Source organism: Pholcus phalangioides, unplaced genomic scaffold, assembly GCF_987345545.1.
Source record: "Pholcus phalangioides strain wild (caught in Gottingen) unplaced genomic scaffold, Ppha-v1.0 ptg000024l_1, whole genome shotgun sequence".
NCBI classification, from domain to species: Eukaryota; Metazoa; Arthropoda; class Arachnida; order Araneae; family Pholcidae; genus Pholcus; species Pholcus phalangioides.
The window spans coordinates 18,708,402-18,723,001 of record NW_028301616.1 but is presented as its reverse complement, the minus strand read 5'-3'; the positions used below and the strand labels follow the sequence as shown (position 1 = coordinate 18,723,001).

Below are 14,600 nucleotides of genomic sequence, written 5' to 3'. Positions count from 1 at the left end.
GTATTTCCAAAGCAATTAAGTGACTCGTGCTTCTTTCTTTTCTATCAAACCAGGCACAACTCCGGTCTATCGCCATGGGCAATTTACTACCGAGTGAGCTGTGCTGGAAGTGTGAGGGTGTGTACCTAACAGTCCGAGTGCTGTGTTGATCTTGTTGTGTCTGATTTTGCAGTGCTGCCATCTATATTTCAGAAATGGAGTGAGTGAAGTGTAATGATTGAATATTTGTACCGTTGTAGGCCTGTTGCTCTCGGTGGCGAAGCTTTTTAACGGGGAGATCGGCTCACATTCGCGCCTTGAAATTGGGAATCACAGAAAACCAACTTCAGCCGACCACCACTGCGGCTCCTCGCGATACGAGTCCGTCACTAAGACCACTCGATCACCAGAGTGGCAAAATGACTCGTGATATCGTTCCACATCATTGTGGAGGTACTCATCTTACCTGAATAGGTACGGCTATATTGCCTTTGTTCAACCAGCGGGCCAATTTTGGCCCTCGCAATCATTTAATGTGGCCCGTGACCTCGAACTTAATGTTTGTAAAAATGAACTAAGTGACACATTTCCAGATCTTTTTCTTGAGTGGACCATGAAATATTTCACATCACTCAAGTGGCCCACATTTAAGATCACTCAATCGGCCCGCGACACATTTCCAGATCACTCGAGTGACCTGCGACACAGTTCCAGATCACTTAAAGAATCCAAAGCATATTTACAGTAGCGCCGTCTTAAGAGTATCATGGGGCCCTCGTGCCAAACGATTTTTCTGAGGCTCTTCCTAGAAAATTCTCAAAAATTTCAAACAGATCTCATTTTTTGTGAGGCCCTTTCTTCTCTTGAGGGCCCTTTCTTTTTTTAATGGGCCCATGCATTAAGACGGCCCTGATTTACAGATCACTTAGAGGACCCGCAGCATATTCACAGATCACTCGAGTGACTCGCGGTACATTCCCAGATCATTTAAGCGATACACGCAGAGCCGTCTTAACTGATGGGCACCGTTCGGGGGCCTCAAGTGACGAGATCGGGGGCTTCATTATCACGAGATCTAGTTAAAATATTCCAGAGTAAGTATAGAATCAAGTAGATATGTGCAGGTATTCATAGCCAGGTAGCCAGGTTTGCCTCAAAAATATTATATTGTACGAAGCCTACAACACTCTTAAGACGGCTCTGGATCCACGGTACATTTACAGATCGCGTAAGTGGCAGCGACACGTTTTAAAGCCGACGAAGTGGCCCATACTATCCTTAAGGTTGAGCGCTTTTGAGCTGAACCAAGCAGAAATAAGATGAAAATACGTACATCGAACAGCTAATACGTATTCTGAAACCCGAAACACACATCTCGTGGATCCTTCAGAAACTTGTTGCGGGCCAGCGGGGTCCCAAGAATCATTTTTTTGCGCCACAATTGCTACCAATAATAACTTGTCTTTTTTGGACACTTAGAGAAGACAAAGACACACACATAAGCAAATTGTTTGAAACAACTGACTTCTTTTCGTTGGAATTTTTGCTAAGAAAGGCGTCTTAATGATACGCTCCACATACCAGAAACGTTCCAGCGTTGCAAGAACTGAAATATTTCATCACGCCCATCATATTTAGGAAAGTTTTAGGAAATCACCATCCACCCTTCGCATAACACGTTTCCCATACACAGACTTTTTCCTCTTTTTTGAGAAAAGAAAGCGAATTGGGGAAACGGTTTCGAATTGGAAACTACTCAAGTGTTTATTTGGCCTTTTCTTTTCCCATTTAAGCCATTCCATTCCATAAGCTTTTGCTTGGCTTTGGCTAATCTTTTTCGAAATAACTGTGTTTTAAGACTCTTTTTTTTCAGAAATATGTGGGAATCCACACGCTAAAGTGTTTAGTGCGTCTTCGGGAGGGCGGATTTCTTTGCTGAAGAGAAATGAAAATGTGGTGGAGAGATATATAGGACAGTGAGTGATCCAGAAAACGGTTCTTTGTTTACTTGTCTCCCATGAATTTGTGATATCGTTTGAATATTTATATCTTAAACTAAATAGAGATACTACGAGAAAGTTTCTAACGTTGGTGTGGGAAAATCGGAGAAGAAGAAGAATCAAGAGTTTCATCAGCCGTTATCGCAGAAAATTAAACAAGCTTTTTTAGTGGAATTTTTAAGTGTTTTTTGAAATCTTTCAAAATAACTCGTTTTGGAGAGAAATTTCTGTCTTGTGAGAGCCTTGTTAAAAAATAATTCATACGTGCTCAACCCATTGGTACTCCTGCCAAATGTGGTCATCGGAGTCATCTGATGTGACCCGTGACGACAAACCTAATTTTATAAAAATGAACCAGGCGGCACATTTTTTTTCCAGATCCCTTGAGTGACCCGCTGCTCATTCGCAGATTACTTAAGTGACCTGCGTGGCACTTTTATAACATTGCTACTTTTCGGCCGTTCCTCAAATTACCCAAAGTCTGCAAAAAACTGTGTGAGTGACTGTATGAGTGAGTGAGTGACCGTATGAATGACCAAGTGAGAGACCGTTGGGGAGTATATGAGCAGGACCGTCTTAAGAGCATCATGGGCCCCCGGGCCAATTGGTTTTCCTGAGGCCCTACCTCGTAAATTCTAGAAAATTTCAACCGAATCTCCTTTTTGTGAGGCCCCTCTTCTCCTGACGGCCCCCCGGGCCGTGCCCAGGCGGGCCCATGCGTTAAGACGGCACTGTATATGAGTGACCGCATGGTTGAGTGAATGACTGACCATATGAATGATCAAGTGAGTGGCCGTGTGAATGACCGAGTGAGTGACCACATGGATAACCGAATGAATGACCACGTGAATAACCGAATGAATGACCACGTGAATAACCGAATGAATGACCACGTGAATAACCTAATGAGTTACCGAATGAATGACCAAGTGAGTGACCGTTTGAGTGTGTTAGTGGCTGTATGGTTGACTGTGTGAATGGCCAAGTTACGGTTATATATCAACCAAGTATATATAAATATATATGACCAAGTTACAGTTATTCATTGTTGAAATTTTTTCAGCCTATTCACATAATATTTACTCAAGGGGAGAAATGCCGAGTGTGAAATATCCGGAGCTTAATGTCCAACTCACTTAGTCGCTCACTTGGCCACTCATACGGTCAGCGCAGGCGAAATGCCACGGGATAAATATTCAACCCACTTGATCACTCATACCATTATTTATACGTTCACTCATATGGTCATTTATACGGTCACTCATACGGTGGGGGAAGTGAAATATCGGGGGGGGGGTAAATGTCCAACTTCCTTGATTGCTGATAGGGTCACTCACTTAGTCGGTCATATGGTCGCTCATATGATCAGTTTAGGTGAAATGTCAGGGGCGAAATTTCCGGGGACAAAACGTGCTAGGGGCGAAATGTCGGGGGCAAAGTTTCTGTAAACCGCGGACCATAGGTTGAGAACTTAGAGGAAATATATATAATTTACTTATACTTTATTTCTCCTCTAAGGTTCAGAAACCTTGGAATAGGAAAACGAAGGTTATTATGTGGGTAATAGGTCCCCATTGAACTTTACCGCATTATCTATCAGAAGCCAATCAACAAGTGTTTCTTTTCATCGTATCAACGTTTTACTCCTCTCTTTTTACACAATATGTTTGTTTATAGTTTTTGAGATGGCTTATCGGGGAGGAAGAAGAAACCCTTCTTTTGTTTAGTCTATTTATTATAGCGTTTAGTCCAATTTTGGTGATCGTCTGTTGAGTGAGATTCAATCTTTTGTATCATTCAATATCAAAAAAAAAACTACACCAAAGTCGTGGGCTCCCGAGAATGTCATCAGTCTCACAATTCAATCCAGCAATTTTTCATGCGGACTGTAAATAATAATAATTACTGAGTGATTTTTTAGTCCCCCTAAAGACAAAAGTGATTCGAATGAGAAGTTTTAAGTTTGCCCACGAGTAGACAGAACAACTTGCAAATACGCGCCGCTCCTTCGTCGGATTTTGAGTTATCAGCCTTTGGATTGTACGCCAGTGTCTTGTACAGTTAAAAAAAAAGTTAGGCGTCCCGTTTTTACGGGATAGAACCATGTTCCCCCATCCCCCGAATTATTTAGTTACCCCGCGTTTTGGGGGGAAACGCTGATGCTCAGGCTATTGCTAAGGGTGGCTCTTGGGCCGTGTGACCCGTACTGCTGCACAGAGCGACAAATCCGAGCTGAAAGGACAGAAAAAAAGGCTTTGTTGACCAAAAAATTGAGGTCGGGGTGCCAAAAATAGGTCCCGTACGGGTGGAGATTTTTTTTTTTTTGAGCCGTCCTCTGCAAATTGCATGTTGTTAAATCCATAGCTGTCTGGGTAACAGGGTAACTTCCCCCCCCCCCACCCCGCTCTCCGAGTCTAATTTATGTATGAAAAATCTTGTGTGTCCGAAAAGTAAAAATTTCCAATTTCGGGGCCCCAAAAAATGTTTGGGGGGGGGGGGGGAGGGCCTTTAGCCCCGATGTTATACACGGTGTTCTGTAAATTGACAGACAAGTTCAGAGGGTTGTTAGTAGACATCAAGAGGAACAAAAATTGCAATGGAACGTGGTGTCGCAAACCACGTTGAGAGGGTTAAAATCGCGAAGTGCACACGCTGGAACGACAAAAAGTACAATAATAACTACAAAAAGATTTAATTCATTAATATTACAAGAGTTGTTGGAAATGGCGGCCGCTGACCGTCATTGCACAGTCTAAAAGGACGTAAAAACGATTGCCGGACGCGCTCGAAGATACCAGGTATGCTTTTGATGTCTGCCGCAGCGACGACAATCCGCGGTACGAGATCCTCCGGTGTGTCCACAGGCGTCGCATGTTCCATTGCAATTTTTGTTCCTCTTGATGCCTACTAACAACCCTCTGAGTTTATCGGTCCATTAACAGAACACCCTGTATATTTCGTGGGAGGAAGAAAATCGTCTATTAATGAAAGAATAATACCGGAATTGATGAAAAAAATAATTCGAGAACTAATTGATGAAAAAACAATTCCAGAACTAATAGAAGAAAGGACTCCAGAATTTATGAAAGAAATAGTTTCGAAATTGATGAAAAAACAATTCCAGAACTAATAGAAGAAAGGACTCCAGAATTTATGAAAGAAATAGTTTCGAAATTGATGAAAGAAATAGTTTCGAAATTGATGAAAGAAATAGTTTCGAAATTGATGAAAGAAATAGTTTCGAAATTGATGAAAGAAATAGTTTCGAAATTGATGAAAGAAATAGTTTCGAAATTGATGAAAGAAATAATTCCAGAATTGATGAAAGAAATAATTCCAGAATTGATGAAAGAAATAATTCCAGAATTGATGAAAGAAATAATTCCAGAATTGATGAAAGAAATAATTCCAGAATTGATGAAAGAAATAATTCCAGAATTGATGAAAGAAATAATTCCAGAATTGATGACAATTCAGAATTATTCCGAAATCGATGAAACAAATAATCCCAGAATTGTGAAAGAAATAATTCCAAACCTGATAAAAAAAAGCCTTCAATATTTCGGGATTTCCTATACGATGTGAGAAGCTCTTTGTTACCCACAACTAGAAACAAAAAAATGCATCCATTCACTCAGGGGTAAACATCCACATTTGTGGAAAACTTTTATGATTTTTGATTCAAAAAGGGTTATACAGTATAATTTGGAGATTTTTTTTAATACATTTTTTCAATTACTCAATACCATTATTTCAATCCATAAATTGATCAGGTCATCAAAAGTTACACTGACCACAAAACACAACATCCTAACGCCATTAAAAAAAATGGTATGATATTTCCGTCAGAAGCCCAACGTAATAAATAACGCTTTTATTTGTCTGCACACACACAACATAAATGACATTTCCCCGAACTTTAATCTATTCCATCATATTTCACCCACAAATCCACTTTCCCTTCTTTTGCATGATTTCACCAAGTATGTCGGAATATTATTTTTTGGCGAAAGAAGAAGAAAAAGAGTTCCTCTAATAACCTACTTTTATTCTTATTTGATCAGCGGACAACAGTAACTAGTTTTATTTATGCTTGTTCCTGAAATGTCTCGCCAGCCATATTGGCTTGGCGAGTTTTTTTATTTGTATTATTTTTCATTTCGGCGAAGAGTTTTCCATTGCTCTCTACTCTATCTCTTTCATTTTTATTATTATTATTATTACTAGCTGTATCTCGTCGGGGAAGAAAAGAACTTGTTATTTCGCGATAGTCGAGAGAGAGAGAGAGAGAGTCCATAACAACAGTTAATGACCAGTTTGGAGTGTGACTAGCCCGCCGGAAACCAGTTCGGATTTTTTTGGAATAATAATTATACGTACCCTGGCATATATACAACACACATATTTCTTCTGGACGTGGTTCAGGCCGTCAGGGTTTGGCGGGAAAAGTTCTTGAATACCTTGAACATATTATTTTGATGGAGGATCAATCTGCACGAGTAAAAAAGTTATAGGAGGTTTTTTTTTTTATTTAGTTTGAACGCAATTGGTTATCTAGTCAATGGTTATTCTTCTTGATGGGTGAGTAAAAAACATATTTTGATCTTTAAATAAATCGATAATTGATTTTTTGTGGTAATCAATGATTATTATGATCGCGAATTAGCGGTGGATGTTTCTCTACTGTAATCTAGCATATGTCGTGATTGTTATATATGTACTCAACAGAGCCGTCTTAAGAGCACCATGGGGGCCCCCCGGGCCAAGTGATTTTCTGAGGCCCTATTAGGCAAATTTACATGCATACTGCTCGAAAATTTCGACTATTATATCTCATTTTTGTGAAGGGCCCCTCTTCTCTAGCACCCCATGGGCGGAGATACGGGGGGGGGGGGTTATGAGCGGCTCTCCTCTTCTCCATGGCCCCCCTCATTTTTGTGGGCCCGTGCGTTAAGACGGTACTTGGTTTTGACATTTAAAAATGATAGTGTAAAATAATATTGTGATTGTTATGTATGTTATTCCCTTAAATTATGGCGGATGGATTTTCATTATGCGTGGTTATGATCGAATTTCAAGAAATTCGAGAACTTTTTTTTGGATAATTTTTTAGTTTTTGTAATTTCCTTTCTTACGATTCGCCAATTGTTATTCTTTTCCATTTTCACGATTCATCAATTGTTACTTTTTCCACCATTCTTACGATTCATCAATTGTTATTTTTCGCCATTCTTGTGATTCATCAATTATTATTGTTTCCCGTTCATCAATTTTTATTCTTGCCCATTCTTGTGATTCAACAATTCTTATTTTCTTCCCATTCTTGCAATTCATCAATAGTTGTTATTTTTTCCAATTTTTGTTTCATAAATTATAATTTTTTCCCATTCTTACGATTCGTCAATTATCATTTTTTCGCATTCTTGTGATACATCAATTAGTGCTATTTTTCCCTTTCTCGTTTCATTGATTGTATCCTTTCCCGTTCGTGGGCTTCATCAATTGTTAGCTTTTTCCATTCTGATAATTCATTATTTATTATCTTTTCCCATTTTCGTTATTCATCAATAAAATTATTAATTAAAATTAATTATTAATCGTTATTATTGTTGTTATTTTTCCTTATTCTTGTGATCCATAAATTACTTTTCCCATTCTTGTTTCATCGATTGTTATATTTTTTAGTCTGGAACTTCATCAATGGTTAGTTTATCGCATTTTTGTGATTAATCACAATTGTTATTAATCACAATTGTTATTCATCACAGTTGTTATTCATCACAATTGTTATTCATCGCAATTGTTATTCATCAGAATTGTTTATCCTTTCTCATTCTTGCGATTCATCAATTGTTATCCTTTCACATTCTTGCGATTCATCAATTGTTATCTTTTCACATTCTTGCGATTCATCAATTATGTGATCATCCCTCCAAAGAAATACTTCAATTATTATTTCCTCCCATTCTTGCGATTCATAAATTTATTTTTTTTCTCATTCGTGTTTCATCAATTGTTATCTTTTCCCGTTCTTGTGATTCGTCAATTACATTATTTTTCCATTCTTGCGCTCCATCAATTGTCATCCATGGTGAAGAAACAATAATGTATACCATTTTCGGGCAGGAATTTTGAGACTAAGAAATAAAAATGGGGAAAAAATATTGATGTGAAAAATTTGCGGAACAAAAGTTTTGTGGAACAAAGGAAAACAACAGCAATCTAAAAACTTTTTTGAACGCGAATTAAAAGAATGGACAATTTTAAAATAATTCGAAAATTTCTAACAATTTTTGAAGTATTTTCTAACGGGAACTGCGAGAATGAAAAAAGAAAAAATGTAAAAATATTTTCGAACACGAAAAATTCAAAGAATGAACAATTAAAAACAATTTCAATAGTGAATTTCGAGGACATAAAAACAACTCCCATGTAAACAATTTTTAACGTGATTTACAGGGATGGAAAAGTAACAACAATCTGAAAATTTTTCGAAGTGAAAAATGAGAAAAAATAATAAAATAAAAACAAAAAAAGTTAAAAAATGAAAAAAGTGAAAAACAATTTTTTGAAAGTGAATCGGAAGAATCGACAACGTATACTATTTTTGATTGTTAATCGCGAAAATGTAAAATAGCAGAAAAAATAATAAATGTAAAAACAATAAAAATGTAAAAAATTTCCGAACGCGAAGGATGGAGGATTGTGAACAACCGCGTGAAAAGTTTTGCAACACGAAGTTTTTAAGAATAGAAAAACGGTTAGCATGTAAACAATTTTCCAATGAAAAATGTGAATAGGAAACGCATCAACAATGTAAAAATTTTCAAAAGCGGAATTTTGAGAATTAAAAAACAAAACAATAATAAAAAAATAATAATAGAATGCGAATCGCAACAATGGGAAATTACAACCGCGAGAAATAACTTTTCAAACGCTAATTCTAAGAAACGAAAAACAATTACCATGCGTAAATAATCTTTCAAAACAAATTTCAAAAAAAGGGAAAAGTAAATACAAAATAATAAATATCGAGCGTAGACTTGCGAAAATGGTAAAAAAAAAACCAAACCACAATAGATTTTGAATATCAGATCGATTGGAAAGTTTTAAGAACGGAAATACAGGTAAGGTGTAAATAAAATAAGGTAAATAAACACTTTTCCAACGAAAATTATGAGAATAGGAAACACGGCAACAATGGAAATTATAGAATGGAAAGCGATAACAATGTAATAATTTTCAAACGTGGAATTTCGGGAACTAAAAAACAATAATAAAAAATTTTCGAACGGGAATTGCAAGAATGGAAAATTACAATAACAGTGAAATGCAAATTCTCCAATGCAAATTGTAATTAACGAAAAACAATTACCGTATAAATAAGGTGCTAATCTTTCAACAAAAATTTCAAGAAGGGAAAAGCCAACACAAAATACCGAACGTAAATTTGCGAAATGGTAAAATAACCACGATAGAATTGTGGTTCCATTGTTGATCTATTGAAAAGTTTTAAGAATGGAAAAACGACAAGAACTGTGAAAATAAATAAAATAAATTAAGCAAATATGAGGAACTTATTTCCAAAAAGGGAACATTTCCACTCTTGCTAAATTTACAATAGAAGTTAAAAACGTATTTCTTCGGAATGCGTTTGTTTTACAATAGTAGAAAATGACCCAACAGTACAATATAAGGAATGGTAGAAGAATATTTAAATACTTTGTTTCTATTGATCAACATTCAAGGGAGCTATCCACATTTGAATTTTTGGAAATGTTCCGTTTTGTTAGAAAATTGGTGAAATTTGACCTTTTGATTAAAATTTCAGCTGGTCACAAGTCTGAAAAATTGGAAATTTCTACGCCACCTGATTACAGTATGTTTTAACTAACTCAGGAAGGTTCCCTCTCGTCATTAACATAGGTAAAAAGATCATTCTACAGTGGAACCTCCCATAACAGACACTCCCGTTAGCGGACACAGTTTTGAATTATTTTGACGGGACTCAATGTATCTTACTATCTATTAAAGGGCACTCCTCGTTAGCGGATAAAATTTTCAGTCCCATGGAGTGTCCGTTATCGAGAGATGGAAAAATACTGAATTGTATGAAAAAGGTAGATATGTTCCCTTTTGATAGAAGCGACTGACTTTACATTGCAATTTCTACCACAAACATGCCCGTTTGAATAATCCCAATTGCATAATAATCTGACAGAGCTTGTCCCAAAGATTCACAAACCGTTAAAAATCGCATTTCGGGAAAAAAAGTGGAAATGGTCCTTTCTGAAATAATATATTGTGATCCTCAAATATACACGCATAAGGACCGAGAACCTAATAAAAAAAAAACCGATATTTTTAGAAAGGTGTATATCATAATAATCTGTTTTTGAGCCCATTGAGATAGACATCGGAAACGAGACGGAAACTCGATATCGGTCACGAATTCCGCTCCATTTTTATTCGATTCCAGTCATTTGTCCATTGTTGATTTTTTGATCCGATTAAAGTGAGCGAGAATATCGTTTTTGTTCTCAAACATGTAATTTTAGGGGTTTTTTATGGGTTTAGGTGGGTGCCGATGAAAAGAAAATTGTCCCGGGTTCGAATCTGGGACGGTTTTTAATGTATAGTACAATGTATACTTGTATTTGAAAGCTTGTTTTCATAAGGTTTCTGTTTTAGTCAGACTTGATTCATTCACATTTAATAATCGAATCCTTTCAGTCTGATTTCTTTACTCCGTTAAAACAAAATTCATTTCTTCAAATTTTTCACAAGAATTATTCTTTTTCTTTGTTGTGGACAACACTGGTTTAAGAAATCACAGGAGGAAATATCATTTCTATTTTATTAAAAAGAATAATTGAATTTATTTTCATATTCATTGTCATCAGGATATTCTGTTCTTCACGCTAAACCAGTTTTTTATTTTTTATGATTTCCTTTCTTGTGGTTCTTAAATTGTTATCTTTCCCATTCTTGTTCCATCAATCATCATAAGAATATGAAGAATTGAATATTTTTCCTCATTCTTGTTTCATCAATTGTTATCCTTTCCCCTTCTTGTAGTTCGTCAATTATTTTTCCTATTTTCGTGATTCATCGATTATTATTCTTTCCCATTCTTGTGATTCATCGAATGCTATCCTTTCCCATTCTTGTGATTCATCGAATGCTATCCTTTCCCATTCTTGTGATTTATCAATTGCTATTCTTTCCCATTCTTGTGATTCATCAATTGTTATTCCATTCCATTTTTGTGATTCATCAATTATATAACTTTCTCATCATCAATTGTCATACTTTCCTATTATCAATTGTCATACTTTCCCATCATCAATTGTCATACTTTCCCATCATCAATTGTCATACTTTCCCATCATCAATTGTCATACTTTCCCATCATCAATTGTCATACTTTCCCATCATCAATTGTCATACTTTCCCATCATCAATTGTCATACTTTCCATTCTTGTGATTCATCAATTGTCATATTTTCCCATTCTTATGGTTCATCAATTGTCATACTTTTCTATTCTTATGATTCTTCTATGATTTTAGTTTTCGTATTGTTATTCTACTGCACCTTCTTATTTATCGATTCTGGATTTTTTTTAATTCTCATAGTTTACCATATTTCATACACTGTTGTGGCTATTCAATTCCTATTTTCTGCTCTTTTCATTTAATCATTTTAGTTTTCTCATTCTTGTTAGTTTTTCCTCGTTGTATTTTTCCCCAATTGGATTCCATCCTCGCTATTTTCTCATTCTCACAACATGCATTCAATTTTTTTTCAGTGTTGTTGTCCTTCCATTCTTGCTGCAACTCATTGCTTATAAATAACAAGACGTGCAATAATTTCGGAATAACCGAGAAGAATATTCAAGCTGTGATTTACATCAATTGCTTCTTCTCATGAGAGAAGACCACAATGCATTGGGATGAAGGACAGACTAATTCGTATGCAAATGAGCCAGTGCTCTTGTGAAATTCCTCCTATTCCTCCATCATCTCTTTGCACATCACCAGTCACCTCGAATCAGTCACAACAATAGTTATTGTCACTCCCACTGATTCAGATGATACTTTAATATTATTATTTTTTTTATCGAAATTCCAACGAAATCACAAGATAAAGGAATACGGTATACCATAGGTCTTCAATGCATGACCCGCGGGCCATATGCGTCCCTCGAAGGTTTTCACAGTGGTCCGCCTACGAAATGGCTTACATAGTTATACAATTCATAGAAACGCTAACAAAACAAAAAAATAAAAATAAATAAAATAAATAAAAAATGTATTTCAAAATTGATGAAAGAAGTAATTTCGAAATTATTTTTTAGGAAAAATTTCAGAAAATATAGAACCAGGTGTTTCTAAGAAAATGGTTTTCTGAGTCGTGTGCATCGAGTGAAAACGCTGATTAGTTGCAAAACCTGGAAAAATAATTTCAGAATTAATTGAGACAAATTTTAGAATTAATTGAGACAAATTTTAGAATTAATTGAGACAAATTTTAGAATTAATGAGAAAAATTATTTTAGAATTAATCGAGACAAATTTTAGAATTAATGAGAAAAATTATTTTAGAATTAATTGAGACAAATTTTAGAATTAATTGTGTGACAAATTTTAGAATTAATTGAGACAAATTTTAGAATTAATTGAGACAAATTTTAGAATTAATTGAGACAAATTTTAGAATTAATTGAGACAAATTTTAGAATTAATGAGAAAAATTATTTTAGAATTAATCGAGACAAATTTTAGAATTAATGAGAAAAATTATTTTAGAATTAATTGAGACAAATTTTAGAATTAATTGTGTGACAAATTTTAGAATTAATCGAGACAAATTTTAGAATTAATCGAGACAAATTTTAGAATTAATGAGAAAAATTATTTTAAAATTAATGAGAAAAATTATTTTAGAATTAATCGAGACAAATTTTAGAATTAATTGAGACAAATTTTAGAATTAATTGAGACAAATTTTAGAATTAATTGAGACAAATTTTAGAATTAATGAGAAAAATGATTTTAGAATTTTTAACAAAAATTGTTCAGGAATAATGAAAATATTTTCAAGAAGCAATGTTTTCCAGAATTATTGAATGAAATGTTTCTAGAATCAATGAAAAATATTTTGAGAGGCATCGAAAGAGAAATATTTACAGAATTAATGAAGATTTCTATGTGAAGACAGTTTTATAGAATTGATATAAACTCATATTTGATGTGAAAAAAAAAATCAGACAATGAAAATTCAATGGAAAAAATAACTTTATAATAAATTTCTCCTATAATAATTAGATAATTAGAGTGGCTGTTTGACTCGAAGAGCGAGGATCCGTTGTGCGCCCCCCCCCCCCTTGTTAAGACGTTATTTAGGGAATCTAGTTGCTGTAGTGTCAGGGCCACCCTAACCAAACGGGTGGGGGGGGGGGGCAAGGTGCGGAAACAACAACAGGGCCCCAATTTTTTTTCTTCTGTGACAGGGGGGGGTGGGGGTTGAAAATTCATGAAAAATAAAAATCAGGAAAATTCGGAATAAGTGCAAAAAATAATTTCGGAATTGAAGAAAATTTAGAATATAAATGAAAGAAATTATTGTTAACGTAAATGCGGGCACCCCGAAACGCGGAGCCCGGTGCGACCTCACCTGTCGTGCCCCCTCCAATAGTGGCTCTGTGTCCCTCTAAATACGTATTGATAAATATTTTAGTGAAATCGAAACAAAAAATATTCGTAAATCTTGTTGAATATCCTTACATTTTATGATTTTTTTCCCCCCTGTATATTGTTAACTATTTTAGAAAAAATTATGAAATTGGACAAAATATAGCATTTATTCGTAAAATTTATCCGATTTTATTACTTGGTATTTTTGAAAAAAAGATTTAAACCCTTCTTCTTATGAGAGTGTAATTTCAAATCTATCCACAGATTTATCAAACTTATAAAGTGATAAAATTACTTCAAAATTCGAAGAAAATTTCTAGAAAAATTTAAATTTAAAAAAAAGTGTCAAAAAATTGAAATTTTTTTTTCAAAATTTCAAAAAAGTGAAGTATATATTTTAATTTTTCATAAGTAAATGGAATGTTTATTAAAAATGCTAACTGTAATGATAATATATTATTCACCCCAAAATAGGCGGTTCGACATCAAGTATGTCATTAAAGTTATCGCCATGATCTAATTACGTCCCCGATGTCGTTAAATTCAGCAAAAAAAAAAAAAGACAGTAATCGACAATTGATCAAAAAAGTTCCCAGATCTTGTAAAAAAAATTTATTTTTTTTGTTAATATTATCGGTCGTTTATTCGAAATAGTTCTCATGTTAACACATCATTTGCTGATTCGGATTCTTTGGTGTTACGACACCAAGTGTCACTGCTATTTCAAAGAAAAAAATTATTTAAAGCCGTTTTTTTTGTAAATTGCGTGCCTGTCACAAGTGTCTACTCATGCGATGAAGTAGTTGAACAATTTTGTTTTGTTTTTTTTTGATTTTTTGGATTGTAATGAAAATGTTTTATGTGAAAACTAATTCGATTATCAGTCTCATTAGATGAATTTTTCTGTGAATAAATTACAATTT

General features: G+C 34.8%; 1 protein-coding gene across 1 annotated transcript in view; it reads left to right on the top strand.

Annotated features, from left to right (window-relative positions):
• Positions 1-6,231: 6,231 nt before the first annotated feature.
• The window catches only part of LOC149068897 (CD151 antigen-like), a 32,333-nt gene continuing 23,964 nt past the window's right edge, over positions 6,232-14,600 (top strand). Inside the window, exon 1 of the mRNA XM_089250780.1 lies at positions 6,232-6,560. The gene's annotated coding sequence lies outside the window, so the exon portion shown is untranslated. The remainder of the gene's footprint in view (positions 6,561-14,600) is intronic.